This window comes from Idiotropiscis lumnitzeri, chromosome 11, assembly GCF_059441095.1.
Source record: "Idiotropiscis lumnitzeri isolate Australia: NSW breed Sydney's pygmy pipehorse chromosome 11, RoL_Ilum_1.0, whole genome shotgun sequence".
Classification (NCBI taxonomy): Eukaryota; Metazoa; Chordata; class Actinopteri; order Syngnathiformes; family Syngnathidae; genus Idiotropiscis; species Idiotropiscis lumnitzeri.
Window position 1 is genome coordinate 19,704,792 of NC_142401.1, and position 12,894 is coordinate 19,717,685.

Consider the following 12,894-nt stretch of genomic DNA (forward strand, 5'->3'; position numbering starts at 1 on the left):
CGTGCACTTCGGTATGCCATTAACATATTCTACACGATCTAACAATAGCACAACGGTAAGGTGTGGTTACTCTGCAATTTTTTTAAAGCAAAGGTTAGTACATCGCTTGACTCAATCTACGTAAAGAAAATTCCTGCGAACATTCTACCTATTCAGGAGGTTGTTCTAACAACCAAATCACCTTGTTTGACATCAATTCCTAAGAATGCTACCAGGCCTCAGTGAGAATTGAACTCACAACCCCTGGTTTACTAGACCAGTGCTCTAACCACTGAGCTATGAGGCCTTGTCCTCCATTGTGCCATTAGCATTTTGTTAACGAGGGAACAAAAGCACAGCGGTAGGTGGGGAGCACTGAACAATTTTTTCAACGAAATCCCAAGTACGTTGCTTGACACCCAAGAGATAAAGAGCACACCTGCAGATGTTCAACACATTTGGAAGGTGATTCTAACACCCAAAATACCTGGCTTGACACCAGATTGCAACCTAGGCCTCAGTGAGAATTGAACTCACGACCACTGGTTTACGAGACCAGTACTCTAACCACTGAGCTATGAAGCCTTCCATGTATTTATACTCTTAGCATTTTTGTTAACGAGCCAAAAAAAGTGCAGCTTCAAATGCATGAGAAAAACTTAGGACATTACTTGACTCGCAGGAGACCAAACATACACCTGCTAATCTCCTACAAAAGGGCCAGTCTATCCTTCTCCGCAAAGGGTCTGGGTCTTGCTGGTTTTCCGTCACTGCCTGATGCAACACACGACGATGATAGTGGTTAGGGACATGGTCATCATGCTTCAGTGAGGTATACACCCACCAAGCCTCAGTGAGAATTGAACTCACGACCACTGGTTTACAAGACCAGTACGCTCACCACTGAGCTATGAAGCCGTGCACATTTTCATATCGTTCGCATTTTTGATAACGAGCCCAAAGAAAAGTGCAGCTTCAAATGCATGAGAATAACTTAGGACATGACTTGACTAGCAGGAGACAAAACATACACCTGCTTATCTCCTACAAAATGGTCCGTCTTTCCTTCTCCGGAAGGGTCTGAGTCTTGCTGGTTTTCCATTACTGCCTGATGCAACACACGACGATGATAGTGGTTAGGGACATGGTCATCAGGCCTCAGTGAGAATTGAACACACAACCACTGGCTAACTAGGTCAGTGCGCTAACCACTGAGGTATGAGGACGTGCACTTCGGTATGCCATTAACATATTCTACACGATCTAACAATAGCACAACGGTAAGGTGTGGTTACTCTGCAATATTTTTAAAGCAAAGGCAAGTACATCGCTTGACTCAATCTCCGTAAAGAAAATTCCTGCGAACATTCTTCCTATTCAGGAGGTTGTTCTAACAACCAAATCACCTTGTTTGACATCAATTCCTAAGAATGCTACCAGACCTCAGTGAGGCATACGTCCACCAGTCCTCAGTGAGAATTGAACTCACGACCCCTGGTTTACTAGACCAGTGCTCTAACCACTGAGCTATGAGGCCTTGTCCTCAATTGTGCCATTAGCATTTTGTTAACGAGGGAACAAAAGCACAGCGGTAGGTGGGGAGCACTGAACAATTTTTTCAAAGAAAACCCAAGTACGTTGCTTGACACGCAAGAGATAAAGAGCACACCTGCAGATGTTCAGCACATTTGGAAGGTGATTCTAACACCCAAAATACCTGGCTTGATTCCAGATCGCTATCTAGGCCTCAGTGAGAATTGAACTCACGACCACTGGTTTACGAGACCAGTACTCTAACCACTGAGCTACGTAGCCTTCCATGTATTTATACTGTTAGCATTTTTGTTAACGAACCAAAAAAAGTGCAGCTTCAAATGCATGAGAAAAACTTAGGACATTACTTGACTCGCAGGAGACCAAACATACACCTGCTTATCTCCTAATAAAGGGCCAGTCTATCCTTCTCCGGAAGGGTCTGGGTCTTGCTGGTTTTCCGTCATTGCATGATGCAACACACGACGATGATAGTGGTTAGGGACATGGTCATCAGGTTTCAGTGAGGTATACACCCACCAAGCCTCAGTGAGAATTGAACTCACGACCCCTGGTTTACTAGACCAGTTCTCTAACCACATAGCAATGAGGCCTTGTCCGCTACCGTGCCATTAGCATTTTGTTAACGAGGGAACAAAAGCACAGCGGTAGGTAGGGAGCACTAAAGTTTTTTCAAAGAAAACCCAAGTAGGTTGCTAGACTCCCTATAGATAAAGCGCACACCTGCAGATGTTCAACACATTTGGAAGGTGATTCTAACACCCAAAATACCAGGCTTGATGTCAGATCACTATCTAGGCCTCAGTGAGAATTGAACTCACGACCACTGGTTTACAAGACCAGTACTCTCACCACTGAGGTATGAAGCCGTGCAAGTTTTCATGCCGTTTGCATTTGTGTTAACGAGCCAAAAAAAGTGCAGCTTCAAATGCATGAGAAAAACTTAGGACATTACTTGACTCGCAGGAGACCAAACATACACCTGCTTATCTCCTACAAAAGGGCCAGTCTATCCTTCTCCGGAAGGGTCTGGGTCTTGCTGGCTTTCCATCACTGCCTGTTGCAACACACGACGATGATAGTGGTTAGTGACAGGGTCATCAGGCCTCAGTGAGAATGGAACTCTCAACCACTGGGTTACTAGGTCAGTGCGCTAACCACTGAGGTATGAGGACTCGCACTTGAGTATGCCGTGAACATATTGTTCACGATCGAACAATAGCGCAGCTGGAAGAAGTGGGCACTCTGCATTTTTTTCAAAGAAAACCCAAGTACATTGCTTGACTCAATCTAGGTAAAGAAAACTCCAGCATACATTCTACCTATTCAGGAGGTTGTTCTAACAACCAAATCACCTTGTTTGACATACATTCCTAAGAATGCTAGCAGGCATCAGTGAGGTATTTGTCCACCAGGCCTCAGTGAGAATTGAACTCACGACCCCTGTTTTACTAGACCAGTGGTCTAACCACTGAGATATGAGGCCTTGTCCACAATTGTGCCATTTGCATTTTGTTAACGAGGGAACAAAAGCACAGTGGTAGGTGGGGAGCACTGAACAATTTTTTCAAAGAAAACCCAAGTACGTTGCTTGACACCCAAGAGATAAAGAGCACACCTGCAGATGTTCAACACATTTGGAAGGTGATTCTAACACCCAAAATACCTGGCTTGACACCAGATTGCAACCTAGGCCTCAGTGAGAATTGAACTCACGACCACTGGTTTACAAGACCAGTACTCTAACCACTGAGCTATGAAGCCGCGCACAATTTCATATCGTTCGCATTTTTGATAACGAGCCCAAAGAAAAGTGCAGCTTCAAATGGATGAGAAAAACTTAGGACATGACTTGACTAGCAGGAGACAAAACATACACCTGCTTATCTCCTACAAATTGGTCCATCTTTCCGTCTCCGGAAGGGTCTGAGTCCTGCTGGTTTTCCATTACTGCCTGATGCAACACACGACGATGATTGCGGTTAGGGACATGGTCATCAGGCCTCAGGGAGAATTGAACACACAACCACTGGCTTCCTAGGTCAGTGCGCTAACCACTGAGGTATGAGGACGTGCACTTCGGTATGCCATTAACATATTCTACACGATCTAACAATAGCACAACGGTAAGGTGTGGTTACTCTGCAATTTTTTTAAAGCAAAGGCAAGTACATCGCTTGACTCAATCTCCGTAAAGAAAATTCCTGCGAACATTCTACCTATTCAGGAGGTTGTTCTAACAACCAAAACACCTTGTTTAACATCAATTCCTAAGAATGCTACCAGACTTCAGTGAGGCATACGTCCACCAGGCCTCAGAGAGAATTGAACTCACGACCCCTGGTTTACTAGACCAGTGCTCTAACCACTGAGCTATGAGGCCTTGTCCCCATTTGTGCCATTAGCATTTTGTTAACGAGGGAACAAAAGCACAGCGGTAGGTGGGGAGCACTGAACAATTTTTTCAAAGAAAACCCCAGTACGTTGCTTGACACCCAAGAGATAAAGAGCACACCTGCAGATGTTCAGCACATTTGGAAGGTGATTCTAACACCCAAAATACCTGGCTTGATTCCAGATCGCTATCTAGGCCTCAGTGAGAATTGAACTCACGACCACTGGTTTACGAGACCAGTACTCTAACCACTGAGCTATGAAGCCTTCCATGTATTTATACTGTTAGCATTTTTGTTAACGAGCCAAAAAAAGTGCATCTTCAAATGCATGAGAAAAACTTAGGACATTACTTGACTCGCAGGAGACCAAACATACACCTGCTTATCTCCTACAAAAGGGCCAGTCTATCCTTCTCCGGAAGGGGCTGGGTCTTGCTGGTTTTCCGTCACTGCCTGATGCAACACACGACGATGATAGTGGGTAGGGACATGGTCATCAGGCTTCAGTGAGGTATACACCCACCAAGCCTCAGTGAGATATGGAACTCACGACCACTGGTTTACAAGACCAGTACGCTCACCACTGAGTTATGAAGCCGTGCACGTTTTCATACCGTTTGCATTTGTGTTAACGAGCCAAAAAAAGTGCAGTTTCAAATGCATGAGAAAAACTTAGGACATTACTTGACTCGCAGGAGACCAAACATACTCCTGCTTATCTCCTACAAAAGGGCCCGCCTATCCATCTCCGGAAGGGTCTGGGTCTTGCTGGCTTTCCATCACTGCCTGTTGCAACACACGACGATCATAGTGGTTAGTGACATGGTCATCAGGCCTCAGTGAGAATTGAACTCTCAACCACTGGGTTACTAGGTCAGTGCGCTAACCACTGAGGTATGAGGACTCGCACTTAAGTATGCCGTGAACATATTGTTCACGATCGAACAATAGCACAGCTGTAAGAAGTGGGCACTCTGCATTTTTTTCAAAGAAAACCCAAGTACATTGCTTGACTCAATCTAGGTAAAGAAAACTCCGGCAAACATTCTACCTATTCAGGAGGTTGTTCTAACAACCAAATCACCTTCTTTGACATACATTCCTAAGAATGATAGCAGGCATCAGTGAGGGATTTGTCCACCAGGCCTCAGTGAGAATTTAACTCACGACCCCTCGTTTCCAAGACCAGTACTCTAACCACTGAGCTATGAAGCCGTGCACATTTTCATATCGTTCGCATTTTTGATAACGAGCCCAAAGAAAAGCGCAGATTCTAATGCATGAGAAAAACTTAGGACATGACTTGACTAGCAGGAGACAAAACATACACCTGCTTATCTCCTACAAAATGGTCCGTCTTTCCTTCTCCGGAAGGGTCTGAGTCTTGCTGGTTTTCCATTACTGCCTGATGCAACACACGACGATGATAGTGGTTAGGGACATGGTCATTAGGCCTCAGTGAGATTTGAACACACAACCACTGGCTTACTAGGTCAGTGCGCTAACCACTGAGGTATGAGGACGTGCACTTCGGTATGCCATTAACATATTCTACACGATCTAACAATAGCACAACGGTAAGGTGTGGTTACTCTGCAATTTTTTTAAAGCAAAGGCAAGTACATCGCTTGACTCAATCTACGTAAAGAAAATTCCTGCGAACATTCTACCTATTCAGGAGGTTGTTCTAACAACCAAAACACCTTGTTTGACATCAATTCCTAAGAATGCTACCAGACTTCAGTGAGGCATACGTCCACCAGGCCTCAGTGAGAATTGAACTCACGACCCCTGGTTTACTAGACCAGTGCTCTAACCACTGAGCTATGAGGCCTTGTCCTCATTTGTGCCATTAGCATTTTGTTAACGAGGGAACAAAAGCACAGCGGTAGGTGGGGAGCACTGAACAATTTTTTCAAAGAAAACCCATGTACGTTGCTTGACACCCAAGAGATAAAGAGCACACCTGCAGATGTTCAGCACATTTGGAAGGTGATTCTAACACCCAAAATACCTGGCTTGATTCCAGATCGCTATCTAGGCCTCAGTGAGAATTGAACTCACGACCACTGGTTTACGAGACCAGTACTCTAACCACTGAGCTATGAAGCCTTCCATGTATTTATACTGTTAGCATTTTTGTTAACGAGCCAAAAAAAGTGCAGCTTCAAATGCATGAGAAAAACTTAGGACATTACTTGACTCGCAGGAGACCAAACATACACCTGCTTATCTCCTACAAAAGGGCCAGTCTATCCTTCTCCGGAAGGGCCTGGGTCTTGCTGGTTTTCCGTCACTGCCTGATGTAACACACGACGATGATAGTGGTTAGGGACATGGTAATCAGGTTTCAGTGAGGTATCCACCCACCAAGCCTCAGTGAGAATTGAACTCACGACCCCTGGTTTACTAGACCAGTTCTCTAACCACATAGCAATGAGGCCTGTTCCTCTACCGTGCCATTAGCATTTTGTTAACGAGGGAACAAAAGCACAGCGGTAGGTAGGGAGCACTAAAGTTTTTTCAAAGAAAACCCAAGTAGGTTGCTAGACTCCCGAAAGATAAGGAGCACACCTGCAGATGTTCAACACATTTGGAAGGTGATTCTAACACCCAAAATGCCAGGCTTGATGTCAGATCGCTATCTAGGCCTCAGTGAGAATTGAACTCACAACCACTGGTTTACAAGACCAGTACTCTCACCACTGAGGTATGAAGCCGTGCACGTTTTCATACCGTTTGCATTTGTGTTAACGAGCCAAAAAAAGTGCAGCTTCAAATGTATGAGAAAAACTTAGGACATTACTTGACTCGCAGGAGACCAAACATACACCTGCTTATCTCCTACAAAAGGGCCCGCCTATCCTTCTCCGGAAGGGTCTGGGTCTTGCTGGCTTTCCATCACTGCCTGTTCCAACACACGACGATGATAGTGGTTAGGGACATGGTCATCAGGCCTCAGTGAGATTTGAACACACAACCACTGGCTTACTAGGTCAGTGCGCTAACCACTGAGATATGAGGACGTGCACTTCGGTATGCCATTAACATATTCTACACGATCTAACAATAGCACAGCGGTAAGGTGTGGTTACTCTGCAATTTTTTTAAAGCAAAGGCAAGTACATCGCTTGACTCAATCTACGTTATGAAAATTCCTGCGAACATTCTACCTATTCAGGAGGTTGTTCTAACAACCAAATCACCTTGTTTGACATCAATTCCTAAGAATGCTACCAGACCTCAGTGAGGCATACGTCCACCAGGCCTCAGTGAGAATTGAACTCACGACCCCTGGTTTACTAGACCAGTGGTCTAACCACTGAGCTATGAGGCCTTGTCCTCAATTGTGCCATTAGCATTTTGTTAACGAGGGAACAAAAGCACAGCGGTTGGTGGGGAGCACTGAACAATTTTTTCAAAGAAAACTCAAGTACGTTGCTTGACACCCAAGAGATAAAGAGCACACGTGCAGATGTTCAACACATTTGGAAGGTGATTCTAACACCCAAAATACCTGGCTTGATTGCCGATCGCTATCTAGGCCTCAGTGAGAATTGAACTCACGACCACTGGTTTACGAGACCAGTACTCTAACCACTGAGCTATGAAGCCTTCCATGTATTTATACTGTTAGCATTTTTGTTAACGAGCCAAAAAAAGTGCAGCTTCAAATGCATGAGAAAAACTTAGGACGTTACTTGACTCGCAGGAGACCAAACATACACCTGCTTATCTCCTACAAAAGGGCCTGTCTATCCTTCTCCGGAAGGGTCTGGGTCTTGCTGGTTTTCCGTCATTGCCTGATGCAACACACGACGATAATAGTGGTTAGGGACATGGTCATCAGGTTTCAGTGAGGTATACACCCACCAAGCCTCAGTGAGAATTGAACTCACGACCGCTGGTTTACGAGACCAGTTCTCTAACCACATAGCAATGAGGCCTTTTCCTCTACCGTGCCATTAGCATTTTGTTAACGAGGGAACAAAAGCACAGCGGTAGGTAGGGAGCACTAAAGTTTTTTCAAAGAAAACCCAAGTAGGTTGCTAGACTCCCTATAGATAAGGAGCACACCTGCAGATGTTCAACACATGTGGAAGGTGATTCTAACACCCAAAATGCCAGGCTTGATGTCAGATCACTATCTAGGCCTCAGTGAGAATTGAACTCACGACCACTGGTTTACAAGACCAGTACTCTCACCACTGAGGTATGAAGCCGTGCACGTTTTTATACCGTTTGCATTTGTGTTAACGAGCCAAAAAAAGTGCAGCTTCAAATGCATGAGAAAAACTTAGAACATTACTTGACTCGCAGGAGACCAAACATACACCTGCTTATCTCCTACAAAAGGGCCTGCCTCTCCTTCTCCGGAAGGGTCTGGGTCTTACTGGCTTTCCATCACTGCCTGTTGCAACACACGACGATGATAGTGGTTAGTGACAGGGTCATCAGGCCTCAGTGAGAATTGAACTCGCAACCACTGGGTTACTAGGTCAGTGCGCTAACCACTGAGGTATGAGGACTCGCACTTGAGTATGCCGTGAACATATTGTTCACGATCGAACAATAGCACAGCTGTAAGAAGTGGGCACTCTGCATTTTTTTCAAAGAAAACCCAAGTACATTGCTTGACTCAATCTAGGTAAAGAAAACTCCGGCAAACATTCTACCTATTCAGGAGGTTGTTCTAACAACCAAATCACCTTGTTTGACATACATTCCTAAGAATGCTAGCAGGCATCAGTGAGGCATTTGTCCACCCGGCCCCGGTGAGAATTGAACTCACGACCCCCGGTTTACTAGACCAGTGGTCTAACCACTGAGATATGAGGCCTTGTCTCAATTGTGCCAATAGCATTTTGTTAACGAGGGAACAAAAGCACAGCGGTAGGTGGGGAGCACTGAACAATTTTTTCAAAGAAATCCCAAGTACGTTGCTTGACACCCAAGAGATAAAGAGCACACCTGCAGATGTTCAACACATTTGGAAGGTGATTCTAACACCCAAAATACCTGGCTTGACAGCAGATTGCAACCTAGGCCTCAGTGAGAATTGAACTCACGACCACTGGTTTACAAGACCAGTACTCTAACCACTGAGCTATGAAGCCGTGCACATTTTCATATCGTTCGCATTTTTGATAACGAGCCCAAAGAAAAGCGCAGCTAATGAATGAGAAAAACTTAGGACATGACTTGACTAGCAGGAGACAAAACATACACCTGCTTATCTCCTACAAATTGGTCCGTCTTTTCTTCACCGGAAGGGTCTGAGTCTTGCTGGTTTTCCATTACTGCCTGATGCAACACACGACGATGATAGTGGTTAGGGACATGGTCATCAGGTTTCAGTGAGGTATACACCCACCAAGCCTCAGTGAGAATTGAACTCACGACCCCTGGTTTACTAGACCAGTTCTCTAACCACATAGCAATGAGGCCTTGTCCGCTACCGTGCCATTAGCATTTTGTTAACGAGGGAACAAAAGCACAGCGGTAGGTGGGGAGCACTGAACAATTTTTTCAAAGAAAACCCAAGTACGTTGCTTGACACCCAAGAGATAAAGAGCACACCTGCAGATGTTCAACACATTTGGAAGGTGATTCTAACACCCAAAATACCTGGCTTGATTCCAGATCGCTATCTAGGCCTCAGTGAGAATTGAACTCACGACCACTGGTTTACGAGACCAGTACTCTAACCACTGAGCTATGAAGCCTTGCAGGTATTTATACTGTTAGCATTTTTGTTAACGAGTCAAAAAAAGTGCAGCTTCAAATGCATGAGAAAAAACTTAGGACATTACTTGACTCGCAGGAGACCAAACATACACCTGCTTATCTCCTACAAAATGGTCCGTCTTTCCTTCTCCGGAAGGGTCTGAGTCTTGCTGGTTTTCCATTACTGCCTGATGCAACACAAGACGATGATAGTGGTTAGGGACATGGTCATCAGGCCTCAGTGAGAATTGAACACACAACCACTGGCTTACTAGGTCAGTGCGCTAACCACTGAGGTATGAGGACGTGCACTTCGGTATGCCATGAACATATTCTACACGATCTAACAATAGCACAACGGTAAGGTGTGGTTACTCTGCAATTTTTTTAAAGCAAAGGTAAGTACATCGCTTGACTCAATCTACGTAAAGAAAATTCCTGCGAACATTCTATCTATTCAGGAGGTTGTTCTAACAACCTAATCACCTTGTTTGACATCAATTCCAAAGAATGCTACCAGACCTCAGTGAGGCATACATCCACCAGGCCTCAGTGAGAATTGAACTCACGACCCCTGGTTTACTAGACCAGTGCTCTAACCACTGAGCTATGAGGCCTTGTCCTCAATTGTGCCATTAGCATTTTGTTAACGAGGGAACAAAAGCACAGCGGTTGGTGGGGAGCACTGAACAATTTTTTCAAAGAAAACTCAAGTACGTTGCTTGACACCCAAGAGATAAAGAGCACACCTGCAGATGTTCAGCACATTTGGAAGGTGATTCTAACACCCAAATACCTGGCTTGATTCCAGATCGCTATCTAGGCCTCAGTGAGAATTGAACTCACGACCACTGGTTTACGAGACCAGTACTCTAACCACTGAGCTATGAAGCCTTCCATGTATTTATACTGTTAGCATTTTTGTTAACGAGCCAAAAAAAGTGCAGCTTCAAATGCATGAGAAAAACTTAGGACATTACTTGACTCGCAGGAGACTAAACATACACCTGCTTATCTCCTACAAAAGGGCCTGTCTATCCTTCTCCGGAAGGGTCTGGGTCTTGCTGGTTTTCCGTCATTGCCTGATGCAACACACGACGATGATAGTGGTTAGGGACATGGTCATCAGGGTTCAGTGAGGTATACACCCACCAAGCCTCAGTGAGAATTGTACTCACGACCCCTGGTTTACTAGACCAGTTCTCTAACCACATAGCAATGAGGCCTTGTCCTCTACCGTGCCATTACGGTAACCACTGAACTATGAAGCCGTGTACATTTTCATATCGTTCGCATTTTTGATAACGAGCCCAAAGAAATGTGCAGCTTCTAATGCATGAGAAAAACTTAGGACATGACTTGACTAGCAGGAGACAAAACACACACCTGCTTATCTCCTACAAAATGGTCCGTCTTTCCTTCTCCGGAAGGGTCTGAGTCTTGCTGGTTTTCCATTACTGCCTGATGTAACACACGGCGATGACAGTGGTTAGGGACATGGTCATCAGGTTTAAGTGAGGTATACACCCACCAAGCCTCAGTGAGAATTGAACTCACGACCCATGGTTTACTAGACCAGTTCTCTAACCACATAGCAATGAGGCCTTGACCTCTACCGTGCCATTAGCATTTTGTTAACGAGGGAACAAAAGCACAGCGGTAGGTAGGGAGCACTAAAGTTTTTTCAAAGAAAACCCAAGTAGGTTGCTAGACTCCCTATAGATAAGGAGCACACCTGCAGATGTTCAACACATTTGGAAGGTGATTCTAATACCCAACACGCCAGGCTTGATGTCAGATCGCTATCTAGGCCTCATTGAGAATTGAACTCACAACCACTGGTTTACAAGACCAGTACTCTCACCACTGAGGTATGAAGCCGTGCGCGTTTTCATACCGTTTGCATTTGTGTTAACGATCCAAAAAAAGTGCAGCTTCAAATGTATGAGAAAAACTTAGGACATTACTTGACTCGCAGGAGACCAAACATACACCTGCTTATCTCCTACAAAAGGGCCCGCCTATCCTTCTCCGGAAGGGTCTGGGTCTTGCTGGCTTTCCATCACTGCCTGTTCCAACACACGACGATGATAGTGGTTAGTGACAGGGTCATCAGGCCTCAGTGAGAATTGAACTCGCAACCACTGGGTTACTAGGTCAGTGCGCTAACCACTGAGGTATGAGGACTCGCACTTGAGTATGCCGTGAACATATTGTTCACGATCGAACAATAGCACAGCTGTAAGAAGTGGGCACTCTGCATTTTTTTCAAAGAAAACCCAAGTACATTGCTTGACTCAATCTAGGTAAAGAAAACTCCGGCAAACATTCTGCCTATTCAGGAGGTTGTTCGAACAACCAAATCACCTTGTTTGACATACATTCCTAAGAATGCTAGCAGGCATCAGTGAGGCATTTGTCCACCCGGCCTCGGTGAGAATTGAACTCACGACCCCTGGTTTACTAGACCAGTGGTCTAACCACTGAGATATGAGGCCTTGTCTCAATTGTGCCAATAGCATTTTGTTAACGAGGGAACAAAAGCACAGCGGTAGGTGGGGAGCACTGAACAATTTTTTCAAAGAAATCCCAAGTACGTTGCTTGACACCTAAGAGATAAAGAGCACACCTGCAGATGTTCAACACATTTGGAAGATGATTCTAACACCCAAAATACCTGGCTTCACACCAGATTGCAACCTAGGTCTCAGTGAGAATTGAACTCACGACCACTGGTTTACAAGACCAGTACTCTAACCACTGAGCTATGAAGCCGCGCACAATTTCATATCGTTCGCATTTTTGATAACGAGCCCAAAGAAAAGTGCAGCTTCAAATGGATGAGAAAAACTTAGGACATGACTTGACTAGCAGGAGACAAAACATACACCTGCTTACCTCCTACAAATTGGTCCGTCTTTCCTTCTCCGGAAGGGTCTGAGTTTTGCTGGTTTTCCATTACTGCCTGATGCAACACACGACGATGATAGTGGTTAGGGACATGGTCATCAGGCCTCAGTGAGAATTGAACACACAACCACTGGCTTACTAGGTCAGTGCGCTAACCACTGAGGTATGAGGACGTGCACTTCGGTATGCCATGAACATATTCTACACGATCTAACAATAGCACAACGGTAAGGTGTGGTTACTCTGCAATTTTTTTAAGGCAAAGGCAAGTACATCGCTTGACTCATTCTACGTAAAGAAAATTCCTGCGAACATTCTACCTAATCAG

General features: G+C 45.0%; 1 protein-coding gene and 24 non-coding genes across 27 annotated transcripts in view; 1 reads left to right on the plus strand and 24 right to left on the minus strand.

The window, feature by feature from the left end:
• The window catches only part of LOC148327800 (receptor-type tyrosine-protein phosphatase gamma-like), a 456,824-nt gene that overhangs the window by 270,579 nt on the left and 173,351 nt on the right, over positions 1 to 12,894 (plus strand). The gene's annotated exons all lie outside the window — the stretch shown is intronic.
• trnat-agu (transfer RNA threonine (anticodon AGU)) lies at positions 214 to 286 on the minus strand. The gene has a single exon. It is a non-coding gene; the product is annotated as a tRNA-Thr (tRNA).
• trnat-cgu (transfer RNA threonine (anticodon CGU)) lies at positions 492 to 564 on the minus strand. The gene has a single exon. It is a non-coding gene; the product is annotated as a tRNA-Thr (tRNA).
• On the minus strand, positions 825 to 897 carry trnat-ugu (transfer RNA threonine (anticodon UGU)). Its single transcript has one exon. It is a non-coding gene; the product is annotated as a tRNA-Thr (tRNA).
• trnat-agu (transfer RNA threonine (anticodon AGU)) lies at positions 1,444 to 1,516 on the minus strand. The gene has a single exon. It is a non-coding gene; the product is annotated as a tRNA-Thr (tRNA).
• trnat-cgu (transfer RNA threonine (anticodon CGU)) lies at positions 1,722 to 1,794 on the minus strand. Its single transcript has one exon. It is a non-coding gene; the product is annotated as a tRNA-Thr (tRNA).
• Positions 2,330 to 2,402, minus strand: trnat-ugu (transfer RNA threonine (anticodon UGU)). The gene has a single exon. It is a non-coding gene; the product is annotated as a tRNA-Thr (tRNA).
• trnat-agu (transfer RNA threonine (anticodon AGU)) lies at positions 2,947 to 3,019 on the minus strand. The gene has a single exon. It is a non-coding gene; the product is annotated as a tRNA-Thr (tRNA).
• On the minus strand, positions 3,225 to 3,297 carry trnat-ugu (transfer RNA threonine (anticodon UGU)). Its single transcript has one exon. It is a non-coding gene; the product is annotated as a tRNA-Thr (tRNA).
• trnat-agu (transfer RNA threonine (anticodon AGU)) lies at positions 3,844 to 3,916 on the minus strand. Its single transcript has one exon. It is a non-coding gene; the product is annotated as a tRNA-Thr (tRNA).
• trnat-cgu (transfer RNA threonine (anticodon CGU)) lies at positions 4,122 to 4,194 on the minus strand. Its single transcript has one exon. It is a non-coding gene; the product is annotated as a tRNA-Thr (tRNA).
• On the minus strand, positions 5,072 to 5,144 carry trnap-ugg (transfer RNA proline (anticodon UGG)). The gene has a single exon. It is a non-coding gene; the product is annotated as a tRNA-Pro (tRNA).
• On the minus strand, positions 5,691 to 5,763 carry trnat-agu (transfer RNA threonine (anticodon AGU)). The gene has a single exon. It is a non-coding gene; the product is annotated as a tRNA-Thr (tRNA).
• trnat-cgu (transfer RNA threonine (anticodon CGU)) lies at positions 5,969 to 6,041 on the minus strand. Its single transcript has one exon. It is a non-coding gene; the product is annotated as a tRNA-Thr (tRNA).
• On the minus strand, positions 6,577 to 6,649 carry trnat-ugu (transfer RNA threonine (anticodon UGU)). The gene has a single exon. It is a non-coding gene; the product is annotated as a tRNA-Thr (tRNA).
• On the minus strand, positions 7,194 to 7,266 carry trnat-agu (transfer RNA threonine (anticodon AGU)). Its single transcript has one exon. It is a non-coding gene; the product is annotated as a tRNA-Thr (tRNA).
• Positions 7,472 to 7,544, minus strand: trnat-cgu (transfer RNA threonine (anticodon CGU)). Its single transcript has one exon. It is a non-coding gene; the product is annotated as a tRNA-Thr (tRNA).
• On the minus strand, positions 8,080 to 8,152 carry trnat-ugu (transfer RNA threonine (anticodon UGU)). Its single transcript has one exon. It is a non-coding gene; the product is annotated as a tRNA-Thr (tRNA).
• Positions 8,974 to 9,046, minus strand: trnat-ugu (transfer RNA threonine (anticodon UGU)). The gene has a single exon. It is a non-coding gene; the product is annotated as a tRNA-Thr (tRNA).
• Positions 9,583 to 9,655, minus strand: trnat-cgu (transfer RNA threonine (anticodon CGU)). The gene has a single exon. It is a non-coding gene; the product is annotated as a tRNA-Thr (tRNA).
• trnat-agu (transfer RNA threonine (anticodon AGU)) lies at positions 10,201 to 10,273 on the minus strand. Its single transcript has one exon. It is a non-coding gene; the product is annotated as a tRNA-Thr (tRNA).
• On the minus strand, positions 10,478 to 10,550 carry trnat-cgu (transfer RNA threonine (anticodon CGU)). The gene has a single exon. It is a non-coding gene; the product is annotated as a tRNA-Thr (tRNA).
• Positions 11,465 to 11,537, minus strand: trnat-ugu (transfer RNA threonine (anticodon UGU)). Its single transcript has one exon. It is a non-coding gene; the product is annotated as a tRNA-Thr (tRNA).
• trnat-agu (transfer RNA threonine (anticodon AGU)) lies at positions 12,082 to 12,154 on the minus strand. The gene has a single exon. It is a non-coding gene; the product is annotated as a tRNA-Thr (tRNA).
• trnat-ugu (transfer RNA threonine (anticodon UGU)) lies at positions 12,359 to 12,431 on the minus strand. Its single transcript has one exon. It is a non-coding gene; the product is annotated as a tRNA-Thr (tRNA).